General features: G+C 40.1%; 1 protein-coding gene across 1 annotated transcript in view; it reads right to left on the bottom strand.

Annotated features, from left to right (window-relative positions):
* The window catches only part of LOC117899730 (forkhead box protein O), a 33,143-nt gene extending 23,938 nt beyond the window's left edge, over positions 1–9,205 (bottom strand). The window contains 2 exon segments of the mRNA XM_034809974.1: positions 7,895–8,245; positions 9,079–9,205. The gene's annotated coding sequence lies outside the window, so the exon portion shown is untranslated.
* Between the last annotated feature and the right edge of the window lie 3,946 nt (positions 9,206–13,151).

Below are 13,151 nucleotides of genomic sequence, written 5' to 3'. Positions count from 1 at the left end.
ATGATTAAACGAATCAATAGATGTTTTTGGACAAGAAATATGATGGAAAGAACAGTAAATACTGCTAACTCTATTGAATGCAACGACATTTGAGAGCCACAACAATACACTTTAAAAGAGAGATGTTATGGAGCGAACTTGAGTTAAATATTAAGAGAGCGTCTTATCAGCAAACACACAAAAGGCACGGAAGAGAGAAGAAACAGCGGGCAAACGGCAATGAGCGATACGATGCGATGATAATGTAGGTTATGATCTTGTTCTCAAAATGCCACAGATATTTTCTATGCATGAATTTCAATATATTCGTACACAAGTACCGAATGTGTTGTTGTATGCGTTGTTTGAGGCTAGAATGTGGAATGGAAATCAATTAATTTTAATAAAATCTATGAATGCCTTTGAATGACTAAATTTAGCACACACAACCGAATGGAACGGAACGGAAAGAAGGAGAACGAAGAATAGAAACGATTTCAATTAGTCTCAAAGTCTGGCGACAACTGACAGTTATCAATGTCCGACCGTATAATTGTTGAAAGTATATGTATGTACATACATATGTATATTTCGGTGGGTAATCAAAATAAAAGTCGAAACATCGCGCTCTCTCTATCATACTCTCTCTCTCTCTCTGTATATAGTATGTCTGCATGATCTGGAGAGACAATCTGTATGTGTATGTATGCACACACTCTCGTAAAAGGTCTATTGACACTGTCTGGAATGGGTGGGCAGACCGGGAGACTGCTGATAAGTTATTGAAGCTTGACGAGCATCGTACGGAACCTTGATAGGGCATGGGGCTTCTGTCTGTTGCAATTTTAACCTAAATTAAATTAATCCAAATGAAAGGAAGACCATAGAATATTTTGCATTATCAAAAAAGATAAGCTTAAGCAAAAGCAGGTAGCTGCTCTTTACAATTATACATCATAGAACGATCAAACCTTAGGCGAAAGCCTAAGAAACCAACAGAAACCATTATTATTCCCTTTAAACCGTTCCAACCTAAACCTCTTCTTGCTCTAGCTCTAGCTCAAGTTGCGCTCTTCAAGCATAAAAGCTCAATGGAAGTAAAGAGCACACACTCACGCACTGCTCTCTTCCACTTTCGCCTCTTTCGCTCTCTCTCTCTCTCTTCGTTGTGATAATGTAAACAAATTGAAAAGTGTGTGTAAAGGCGCGTAACTCAATTAAACCCACACACAGGCACTCAATTATACATACCTCTCTGTATGCGTAAATTCGCATTTTTTATTTCAGCGAACGGCAACACATAGAAAGAGGGGAAGAGAGGTATGTAGACGTAGAAGTAGGAACGACTAGAGAGTGATAGAAAGAGACGGACAGACGGGCGGTGGGGCCAAAGCATTTGCCTTGAGAACACGGAAGTTCATTCATTCGGGATTTTTTTTCTTTTACCTAAAAATCATTTGTGGCGGGCGGCCTACCTGAACATCGCGTCGCATCAACGAACGATTTTTGTTCTGGGAAATCATCGCTGGCTCTGCTTGGGCCTCAAACTTTAGTATTTGGCGAAAACACATAAAACACTCAGAATTATGCCCGTTGCTACATGTATTATCTACATACAGATATGTACTTGTGCTTGTGTGCGTATTTAAATAACGTAATTATTTAGATAAGGTCGCACGACGTTGTTTTTGTCATTATATAATACCTTTCTGGCGAAAGGTTTATGGCCGCAAATAATAGTGCCCCTCAGGAAAAAAAAAATATTAAGCAGCAAAGCGAATGGGGAACAGTAAAATAAAGAAACATTCCAACAACCTGACCTAAGCCACTACAAACTACAGCTACAACACTACGCAAGTAAAAGCCACAAAAATCAAAGCAGAAATATAATGAGAGGCTGTCAAAAATAGAGAAAGAGAGAGAAAGCACAACAAAGAGCAGCAAAAACAATGATCGACTGGCATATACGCTCTAAGCAAAGTTGCAGAGAGTGAGAACGAAAAACGAAACACCTTTTTGAGCATTGTTTCGGTTCTCGCTTTCGGCTCACACGCACCTTCACCTTCGTGTACCTTCGGGGGGTCGTGTCTTTGGATCGCTTTCTCTATGCTTTTTTTATCACGTTCTTTTAGTGTCTATGCATGGCATTGATGCTCTTCATAAAAACTACGGCATGCTATTCTTTCCGCGTAAATACATTCCACATGGATTTGAAAATTAGATTTACATATTGATGGACACATGAGAGCCGCTTATACCCTTTGGCTTGAACCGGTAGCAAATGCGTCGTAGAGTGCGTTTTCCCCATCCAAAAATAACCCATTTGGGGGAGTGTACAGTTCTAATTGCTGCCAACTAATTCGAGTAAATTAAGATGAGCATTTTCTCTTTGCATTTTTTGTCTGTTAAATATAATCTACGAGACGAGTAAATTGTATTTTCGGCCAAGCACAAATTGCGTCGCACAGACGTCCCCCAAATGCGAATGCGAATGCGAATGCTAATACATTGAATAATATGCAATAAGCGTTGATAATATTGTAGAACGTCATTATATGAAACAACACAACACCGAATAACAATAACATCAAAACAAAATGTAAGCAAAACAAAGTTTCTTTCGTCTCAGATGGAAAATAGTGGATTTGGAAGTGGATTTGATTTGCTTTTTGCCTGTGGCCTATGGCCTGAAGTGAATAAAGGCGTCACAGGGCTTAAAATCCAATTAAGAGATAGATAAAGATTAAGATTAAGAGATGGGGTTTTCCATACCCTGTTGATTACATCAGATTAAAGGCAATACATTAAAGGCTGACGCATATTTGCGTAGGTGTTTTCCCCCGATCTGATCATAGGAAGATCAATAGCAAGCACCTCTCGAAAAAGCATGTGTGAGATTATGTTAATGATTGCTAATCCATAAACTTCTAAACAACCGCTGGGCAGACAGCTATAACCTACTTCGTAAAACGCATATACCATATGTAATCTTTCAAAGATGTTCAGCATCAGATGATTCAGAATAAAAATGTTTGTTTTCCATCCCCCCGCGTGGGTGTGGGTTGAAGAAATTAGCCTTGAAAATAGTCTCATACTAAATACTTATGTACATATGTATGTACATATGTATGTATTCCTTTTGGTATATTACAAAATATTTGTACGAAAATTGTTGTGGGGAAATGTACGAGTATTTGGGGGCAAAGTATTTCAATGTCATGGGCAGCAAAATGTAGGCAAATATCATTTGACAAGCGCCCCATTAGGGAAATGACTCGGGCTGTCTCTTTTGGTTTTCACATGTCTAGGGAGGTGTGGCAATTGTTATGGTAAATGGGGCAACGCAACAAGTTGAAAATTTCTACAACCAATGCATCTCTGTATAGGTGGTTGTATATAAGAGATAAAACGGAAGGTAAAAACAGATCTTAAATAATAATAAAAAAAAAAAAAGCCCACAAAAGCAAACTAAATAAAGATGGCAATAATAAAAAAGATATAATGAAAATAAAAACAGAATCCGAATGAGAATGAGAACAAAAAGTACAAAAGAAAACGAAAATAAGTATAAAACGAAACGAATCGAGGCGAAAGAAAAGAAAAACAACAGAGCAACAAAGAACAAAACAAAAATAAACCGAACACTTGTTACGTAATTCCTTTAATAGTTCTCTCTTTTCGCTTTCCTCTCTACTGCTTCTCCCACGAACTTTTCTCATTGGTTCCGTTTGATTCCCCCACATACATACATATGTACATATGTACATACATTCTATATGTATTGGTTTCATCCATTTCTCAGGGGTACAGAAAAGTGCCGCTATCAGCGCCAACAGTTCTACCAAAAAAAAAATCTCTTGCCGTTGAGAACATCTGCTCTGGAGAGCCGCCAATTGCCCTCTTCGGAGATCAAATGATTAGCCATAAAGTCGTAGGATTCAGGGGCGTAGACAACACATTAAGGGAGTGTTAATTGGAGGAGGAGGTTTTATAATCATAATCAATAAAAAGTAGGTCAAACACTAATTTCTAGCTAGAAATAGAAATCAAATTAAAAAACACAGCCTAAATCTAGACTAATCCACAACCGCATTTTGAATGGCTTAGAATTAAAAGAAAGAGACCGCAAAATGCAGTTTGTAAAAAAGTGAGTGGCCCGGGAAATTATCAGTAAAGTTGGAAATGTATAGATTTGTTAAAAAATATAAATAGTAAAATGCTTCCAACAAATGGTGATCCTGAAAATGATTGCCAATGAGCCAGAGCTTGAAGTTAGTTCCAAAAAAATTACGAATTATTTGTACTACATTATATTATGTCTTATAAATAACATCATGGCAAATCTAACGAAGGAATCAAAACTATAAGGTCACTCACGCGACCCCGCCTCAATGGCAGGCCCTGAAGCACATGATGGACCTGACCCTCCCTTGACAGCGCCGCCACTGCTGGCTGCTGCTGTCACTCTGCTTATCATTTTAAGGGGAAACCGAAAGATCACGAACCGGGATCACAAAACTATCTGCCAGATGCGATGCTCTGCCCCTCAAAACCATGTGATTATTTTCGTAGGCATTGGAAACTCTTACTTTGCTCGTATGCATGTCCCCGTACCCAGTCCTCACCTCACCACACATAATACCAGGTTCAGCAATGTGGAAGTAAAAGAGATCTGCTCCCCAGCAGCAGCAGCAGCAGCAGCAGCAGCCGTAACCCGTCAAACAGGATTATAAAGCAAAGTAAGTCAACTCTCGAGAGAAGGTCTCCCCAGCCAAAAACTAAAAAAAAGAGCAAAAGAAGAAAAAATAAAAAGAAACCTAAAACAGAGAAAATAAAGAGCAGAGACTGACAGCTGGTCGATCGGACAGCAGCGGCATCGAAGCCACAATACACAGCAACAACTGGTATGGTCTGCGCTGATCTGGTCTGGTCGGCCCTCTGCCTAATGAGCCGACGACGACGACGACAACGACATCAATCCCCAGCCCAAGCCCAAGCCCAAAGCCCAAACCCAAGCACCTCGCGACCCTACAATGTGGGGGATCATAATGATGATCATTATAATGATGATGATAATGATGGCGATGACGAGGCCACATCGAAGTCACTTGTCCGCTATACTCTCCTCGTCTGTGCGTCTGTGTTTCTCGCATGTGTGTGTGTGTGTGCGGTTTGTCACCCTCCATAAAGCCGGAACGACCTTTGGTTTTTAAGTATTTTAATTATATTCCGAGCACAAGCTAACCTGCTGATAAAGAACTTGCTTGAAATTGGAATGCATTCGTACACTTTTTTAAGAAAATAATTTAAAAGACTGGTTTTAAAAACTTAAAGTTGTTTGCATGATTTTTGAAGCTTCAGGATAAAGTATTTTAAGTGGGTTACAAAGGGCTTTTGAGCCTAATCGTTTTTTCTAGGAATAAATTCAATAAAAGAGGTTTTCCACTTCATTTTTCAATGGCTTTCATATGTCTACCACCGTTGCAATCATTTTTCAAACGATAATCCTTCAATATCTCTCTCTTTCTGTACTCCATTCGCTGTGTGATTCGAAAGCAGGAGCGAGACAGAGACAGTGCAAGATAAAAGCAAAGATAAATCGGAATAGCAGCAGCAATAATGCACATCATATTTTTATGCACATTGTAACTGTTGCTATGGTACGCTTCTCTCCCTCTGTGTCTCTTTTTTTGTGGTTTGCGCTTATCTCAAATGTTTGTCCCTGTCGCTCTCTCTCTCTCGTTTGCTCCTATCTTTGTCCGAAGCTTTACGGCTTTAACCCCTTGACAATCCCAAAACCTAAACCTTGGACAACAAATCTCTTTAGGCGACACTTTCCTTCTGTATCTGTGTATTCTACTTGTGGTTTCTTCTACATTTTTATTGTTTTGTGCATTCTGCGTAGTAGAAAGCGAAGGGGAAAACACGTGTAGAAGGGAAGGAGGGAAATGCTTTCCATAATTTTCTCATTACTTTTCATTCCAGCAGGCAGGCAGTACTCTCCTCGCCAGCGACAAGTGCCTGCATTCCCATTGCATTCTGGTTTTTTCTACGATGTTAATATTTAATAATTTATTAAGTCAATTATCGCGGAAGCTTATTCAAATAAAAGCTTATTGAAAGTGCAGTTAACTAACAGCCCAGAGTCTCTGGCCCCTTTATTTCCCTCTATCTCTCCCTTCCTTCCCCCGAACATACACACGTGGAGGCTTGGGAGAGAAACACGCGCTAGGAAAGAGAGCGCTTCAAGGGAGAACGGAGAGCGGGGAGCACGTGAGTGTGCGGCGGCACAAAGGCAATGTGCAATAGTTCACAGTCACCGAAGGAGGAATGCAGCGGCGGCAGCAGCAACAGCAGCAGCAGCAGCAACAGCAGCAGCAGCAGCGAATGCAAATGTAGGAAGTAGGCAAAAGAGCGCGTGCAATGTTTGTAGAATTCATTAAAATAATTAAAAGAGCAAAACGATTCCGAAACCCAGCAGTCGATCGACGGATTGATGCGTTTGACGGATGGATGGATGGAAAACTTGTGATGTGATCATCCGCCTTTCCAGTTAATCATATTAATTGATGATGATTTTGAGATAGATTCTGTGCCGCATCTGGAACATGTCGCTGGTTTGTGGGTTGTAAGGATCGGTGGTTATTTCACGCATTTGAGGCTAAACTTTAAAATTAGCTTTGGTTTGATTTTGTATTTATTTTCATTGCAGAGTTTTATGATGCAGAAATTGAGCAGAAATCTTTTGTCTTTCAAATTGGATCCTAATTTCTAACGTTTAGGTCTCCATCTTCCTTCTATATTCCCGTAAATTGTTCTCCCTACTTTCTTCCATCCCCAGATTTCTTCCATCTCCCAATTACAAAATTGTTCAACAAACTTTAGCACATTTTCTAAACCTTATCAGTGCGGCACGTTCCACCAATGTGGCCAGCAAACACTCAAGATATGATAACAGCCACACAAACCCACTGTGGGCCATCAGCTTCTGTACCTTGGCACCTCACCGCAGCGATAGATAAAATAGAAACCTTATCACAAAGAACTCTTTTTGACAGCCAAACTGAGTGGCGTATTCAACCCATTTATTAAAATTAAACCTAATCACATTTCAATGTCAATAATGTGTTCAAAATGTGTTTTAAAAATACAAAAACATGCGAGTACTTGCTCGTACTCGTAGCAAACGAATCGAATCGAAAATCCGGGGGAAATCAGGGGAAATACAAACAGCAAGAGCAAACTATTATGTACAAGCGACACACGACACTCGGGGCTCTGGGGGGCTTGAGGGTTTCAGTGTGCTATCAGTGGATGGTGTGTGGCGCTGAATGTTCTATATTTAGAGGCATTATCAGCATTGCTCTAATTAAGATCTCCCCACCAATACCCGCAGGTTCCCCACCCTCCACACTCGACAGTCGAATAAAAGTAACACAAAAACCAATCTAATAAAACACCGCACGAATGCCACAGAATACAAATCGAGCATGACTTTTCTTTTCATTATTCAAATGAAAGTCACTTTCTTATTGATCTTGAAAAAAGCTTGAAAGGCTACACAAAAATTTGGTTGACTTTAAAATTTTAACTGGAAATTATTCTTAGAGAAAAATTACCGTTGAGCTCATGGGAAATTGGTACGCAACCCCATGGATTTTTGGCAAAACCTATTCTCATAGAATTTGTCGTTAGGGAAAATGTTCCCCAAGAGTACCGAAATAGTACAAATTCTTTGAAAAAAGTTACTTTAAAACCTCCTCTTGTATAAATTCTTATTTAAATTAAAAAATACACTTAATTTAATTTCACAGATCTTTCAGATAATCTCTGTGTCGAATCATTATTATTGATATAGCATACATATATTATTCTATTAGCAAGTATAGTTCTAGTTTTAGTTTCAGTTATTTACCGCCAAAAATGTGCCAAATGGCTGTGAATTTTGTTCAGCAAACTGTTGCTCCTTGTTGACTGCGGTATACTTTGTAGATATTAGATGTGATAGCTGCTAACGATGTTGATTTATTTATGTTTTTTAGTTTTTGTTAATTGGCACTGTTTGACTTTGTATTTTTGCACTTTTAAAGGGGTTTTTATGGGATATTTCTCGTTATAGTTGATGATGGTTGTTGTTTTGAGCAAAACTTGTGCTTTCTTTACTTTTATAGAATATTATCAGATTTCTACACGTTTTGGATAAGCATAACTTTTTGCTCGGTTTGGGGTTTTTGGGTGTTTTGTTGGGCGGCGGTTTTTGCTTAAGCTGTATTTACAAAAATATTTAAAAATTAGAATGAAATTCAAGAAAAATAATTAAAAACAACACAAGAGAGCCAGCCAAAAACACAATCAAAAAGCACAACAAAGAAGAGAAAAGCACATACAAGAACACACACACACGCGAAACGATAAGAGAGAGGCTGAAAGAGAAACACTCTCTGTGTGGATCACGATCACGTCACGTCATCAATTCATGCCAATTGGACGCACACATACATTCACGCACACATACAACCGTTTAATTGGAATTCGTATGAGAATTCAATGAAAACCGAAAATGTTGTTTAAAGTTCAAATGGGGGGAATAATACAACAAATTTTTAATATAAACACGTTTCAGGTTTACTCCAATTTGCGCACACACACAACCCCACCACCGCCTAAATGGTGTGCGTGTTGAAATTTCAAATGTGTTCCACCAAAAGCCAAAAAATATTAAAATCGCATATACCCCGCCATACGTTTATATAGAAAATACAACAACGTGACTTCTTCGAGACGAAGATCATCCAAGCCTCTTGCTTCGTATATACGCCGTTTCTCTCTCACTCTTCCTCACTCCCTCTTTTCTCTTTTGCTTTTATTTCGCTTTACGCTACGCTTTACGGAACGCGTTCTTTTTACGCTTTAGTTTTTTCGAATTCGGTTTTTATTTTGGTGGGGACACTTTTTCTTTCTTTCACATGTTTTTGGTTGCACACAAAATTCTTTCACTTGTTTCTATTTTCATTTTTGCAAAACGCGTGATCGATCGCTGCTTTAGGGGGGAGGGGGTACGGTGGGAAGTTTGGGTTAAGTAGTGTTTAAATGAACGACCTCGTGGCTTTTAACCGCGCAAGACTACTTCGTTAACGCGCTGCTGCTTCTAGTTGGAAAGTTGGATGCCGACTGTGAACACTGATTCGTCGTTTCAGTCGTTCAATCGTTCATTCGCTTCGTGGCGCAAAAAAGGCGGTCGTTCTGGTGTGTGTGTGTGTGCTTGTATTACGTCGTTCGTATAGGAAACGAGGCAAAGCAACAATCGGAAAAGAGCGAGAGAGCGAACAAGCTTTGCTCTCCGCTGCTGGCCGTTCAAGTTCCACATGCTGCTCCCACTTACGTTCCACTCGCACACAACACACAAAAACCACCTTTTATTTTATTTTTGCCGCTCACTCTTCACGTTTTTATACAAACACAGACACATGCTAATGTACATGTACAAAAATGTGTACATGTGGTAAAAATCAAGAAATAAAAGCCATAGTTTACCTATTTAATATATTTGGAATTTAAATTTGATGCCTTTTACACATTCTTCAACGAAAGCTGATCAGAGAGTGCCGACTGTCAGAGGGGGGCCTATTTAATAGAGGTTGTGAGGCGAGGTTTGTGGGGTGTGTGTGTGGATTGTGGATGGGTCAGTGATTGGGTGGGTTGCTTCGTTGGGTGGTTTCGCGTTTGGCATTGCTGATAAGACAACGTGGGCAGCCAGCCGTTATCTCACAACTTCTCTTCATCGCTCTCTCGAGAACACTATCTCTAGTGTGCTCTTAGAGCCATTCTCTTCCACTCACTCTTGGCCTCTCTCTCTCGCTCTTGCACATTCGTTGACTGTCTCGTGATGGAAAATTTCCCGAAATTGCATTCCACTGATAATGCCAGCGCTGCACATTTGTGCAGTTGTCTATATAAGAGGGGAATGCTTATATGAACATAAATACATCCATATTCTCGTATTATATTTCGAATAACCAAATGATACCCAAATGTCTAATATGAAAATTAATCTGTGTCAGAGTGTGTGCGTGCCTTCAAGCTTTATTTTTTTTGGGGAACAAGTATTTTATTACCATAACTTTTTTCTACAACTCCTCTTTCCACCCCCCTCTCCACATCTTCACAGAGTACCAGTTTAAGCCTATTCGCCTAGTCCCACCGGCTCACTTGCCCCATGTGTGAGTGTTTATTGGTGTTTTTTGAATGTGCCTGCCACATAAATTCCGCAACATTACACGGCTAATGAAGTCTAGACGCTGTGGCCGACGATCCACCACTTTATGGATCGTCTATAGATCGTTGCGGCCCAGTCCAGAGATGAGTCGCCAGACGTGCTTCAGGTGGATTAGAGACGATTACAAAGTGGACTGCAAATCCAATTCAAAATATGGGAAGAATTTATGGAAAATAATGGGAAACTGTTGGGGGATTTTATTTGAAAGTGGAGCAAAAAACAGACAGAAACACAACCCTAAAATGATATCTTTCAACAAACATTAACTGGAACTTTGGAACATTTCAAAGTCATGCAGTCTGAGGTGCTGCTCAAGCAAAACAAAATGACAAACAAGAAAGTTTTTCTAAGCCCTTGGGATTTGCATATACAACCCTACGATAAAGATAAACTCTGATATATGTATGTATGTATGTAGTTATCTTTTGCCGGGTTATAAAGGTTAAGCTTGAGTAACTGCCACCTTGGTATAGGTAAGTTTCATGGGGGGATCACAGTACATAACAATGCTCAAGACAACATCTAAAATCGAAACGAATGCCTGTCCCAGCTTATTAGAACCAATCGAACAGTCTCTCAATGAACAACCGCCCACTCACATAGCGCCATACACAAGAAATTCCATTCAGATTACACAAACGTCTCAGACATCAATACCCTGGACCCCACCACCAAGACCCCTCCAATACTTGACCATAATTGCTGCCATAAACATTGAAGAGAGGCTTGTGTTTTTGGGCCGACGACGAGATACCCTTTATGGTGCATGGGAGCAAATTCGCTTTGCTCTAGTAATAAAAGAGTTGGAAAGGTAAAGAGCATTAACTTGCAAAAATTGATATTATTATTCTTTATACCGTTTGGCATCGGAAACTATTATTTCTGGCTAATACATACACTAATTTTATATAACCCTGTTATCTTAAGATAGTGGATATAAATATTGTTCGAGTATATAAAGCTTTTCATTTGCGTTGGCGCGTGGCGAATTGCAAACTGTCGTCGCCCGTTGGCGGGATACACAGTGGATTGGCTCTCCATTCCCCCGTCGCAGGCTGCGTCTCGTAATCACTGCCAAATTTGACAAACTGGACACGCAAGGCATTAACTCAGGTTTCAAACTGGGCGCCAAAAAATGCCAAGCGAATGGAGCTTTCAGTCGAAAGAGTGACGTGACGATGCCAGACAGTGACGTACTCTCCCAGGCACAACCATCGCATTTCTCTTATTGCGCTTGCGCGAAGCTTTTAAGCCGCGAGCAAAAATACGAATAAAGAGCAATCGACGACGTAGTATCGCAGCAATTGACATTAGAAAGATGTTGGAGCCCCCGAGACCGAACCGAAACGATCCAAAACGAGTGAGCCCGAAGCACACAACAGAGTAGATTGGCCTTCAAAAAATTATAATTTCTGTTTTAATGTCTCGACTCGACAGTGTGTTGGTATGCGGCCATGTGGGGGGTGGGGCTGGCGTCTCTTGTTGGTGCTAAGTATTGCTGGTGGTCTGATGTTTGGGGCTCCAGTTTGGCCCGCTACGCCTCGCCCGATGTTTGTTTATAGGTTCCGTCCCTGTATGTGTGTGTGTGTCTTATATGGAAATTTGAATATTGTTAGTAACAATTTGTTAGCTCAACAATTTGTGGAGAGCATTGTGTGTGTTTTTGCAATGAGAACACACTTTTTTTCGGTTCATAATTGCTAGCGAAATGGGCGTTAAGCAATGAACAGTGAAAGATTTGCAATGAAATCTTCGAAAAGTAAAAGAAAATCAAAACCTTTGGAATTTCATTCCACTTTCCTTCTTTCCGCTTCTTAACATTCTACTGCTAATAATATCCCCATAATCCACTTGATCAACCGTATCTGAATCGGTATTTTTCTGTGCTATTGCATGGATGGAACACAAGTTCTTGTGACGTTGGAGGCAAGATGATGTCGAATGTTGATGAGCTCCAATCAGGAATTTAAAAAATACATACATACATACATACATATAAATATGTGAACATGCATTCATACAGATGCACACTTGAATGTAAGTGTATGGTTTTATATGTTTATAGTCAGATTGTCAAAAGCGAGCCCCCCTGATGTGGCCACACGGAATGCTTCAGACCAAAGGCGTAGTCAGGAAGTCCCTTTAGGGGGAGAAAAACAAACGAAAAAAAAGCAAACGGAAAGGGGTATTAAAGGCATTAATGGAATATTATTTCATATTTCCATATCGGATAAATTGTTTAGCCAGTATATTATGTAGTATTTTACGCGTAGCGCTCTCTCTCTTTTCCAGTGTAACTTAACAGTAAAGCATTCGGAAGAATAGTTGGATAAAGTCTAACAGAAAATCTATCAAACTTCTGACGACGAAATCCACTCAAAGCTTTAAGTTCTTCGTAAACACTGTAGATCCCCCTTGGGGCACGCTCCTCTCCTTGACTCTTATGTATACACAACACAGATCTCAACACATGGGCATGGGCACTCACATCGTAGTACTCTTGCATTGGACGCTATATTCAATAACTGTACCGGTAGCGTGTGGCATTAAGAATGCAAAAAAAAAAGAAGGAAAAAATATCGCGTAAGCGTTATCTCTAATTTATTGAGATTAAGGCAAACTGATTAATTTCACGACGTAATTGATGCAGCCGCAAAGCGCACGATTCGACCAGAACACAGAACTGACGCAACACACACAGACACACAGATGCACAGATGGTGTTGTACCTGCCAACGGCCTCCAATCTCCTCCGGAGAATGGAACGGAGAATATTCCTGATAGAAGTGCGACTTAGATTGGCCGCTCCAGTGACGGGGGAAACTGTGTTGTTGGAAAGTTACTCTTGACTGTCGATCGGTTTGGGGCGGTTTCTGCGCGGATCGTATCGTATCGG

Source organism: Drosophila subobscura, chromosome O (genome assembly GCF_008121235.1).
Source record: "Drosophila subobscura isolate 14011-0131.10 chromosome O, UCBerk_Dsub_1.0, whole genome shotgun sequence".
NCBI classification, from domain to species: domain Eukaryota; kingdom Metazoa; phylum Arthropoda; class Insecta; order Diptera; family Drosophilidae; genus Drosophila; species Drosophila subobscura.
The sequence above is the reverse complement of the archived record's forward strand: the minus strand, read 5'-3'. Positions and strand labels throughout refer to the sequence as shown.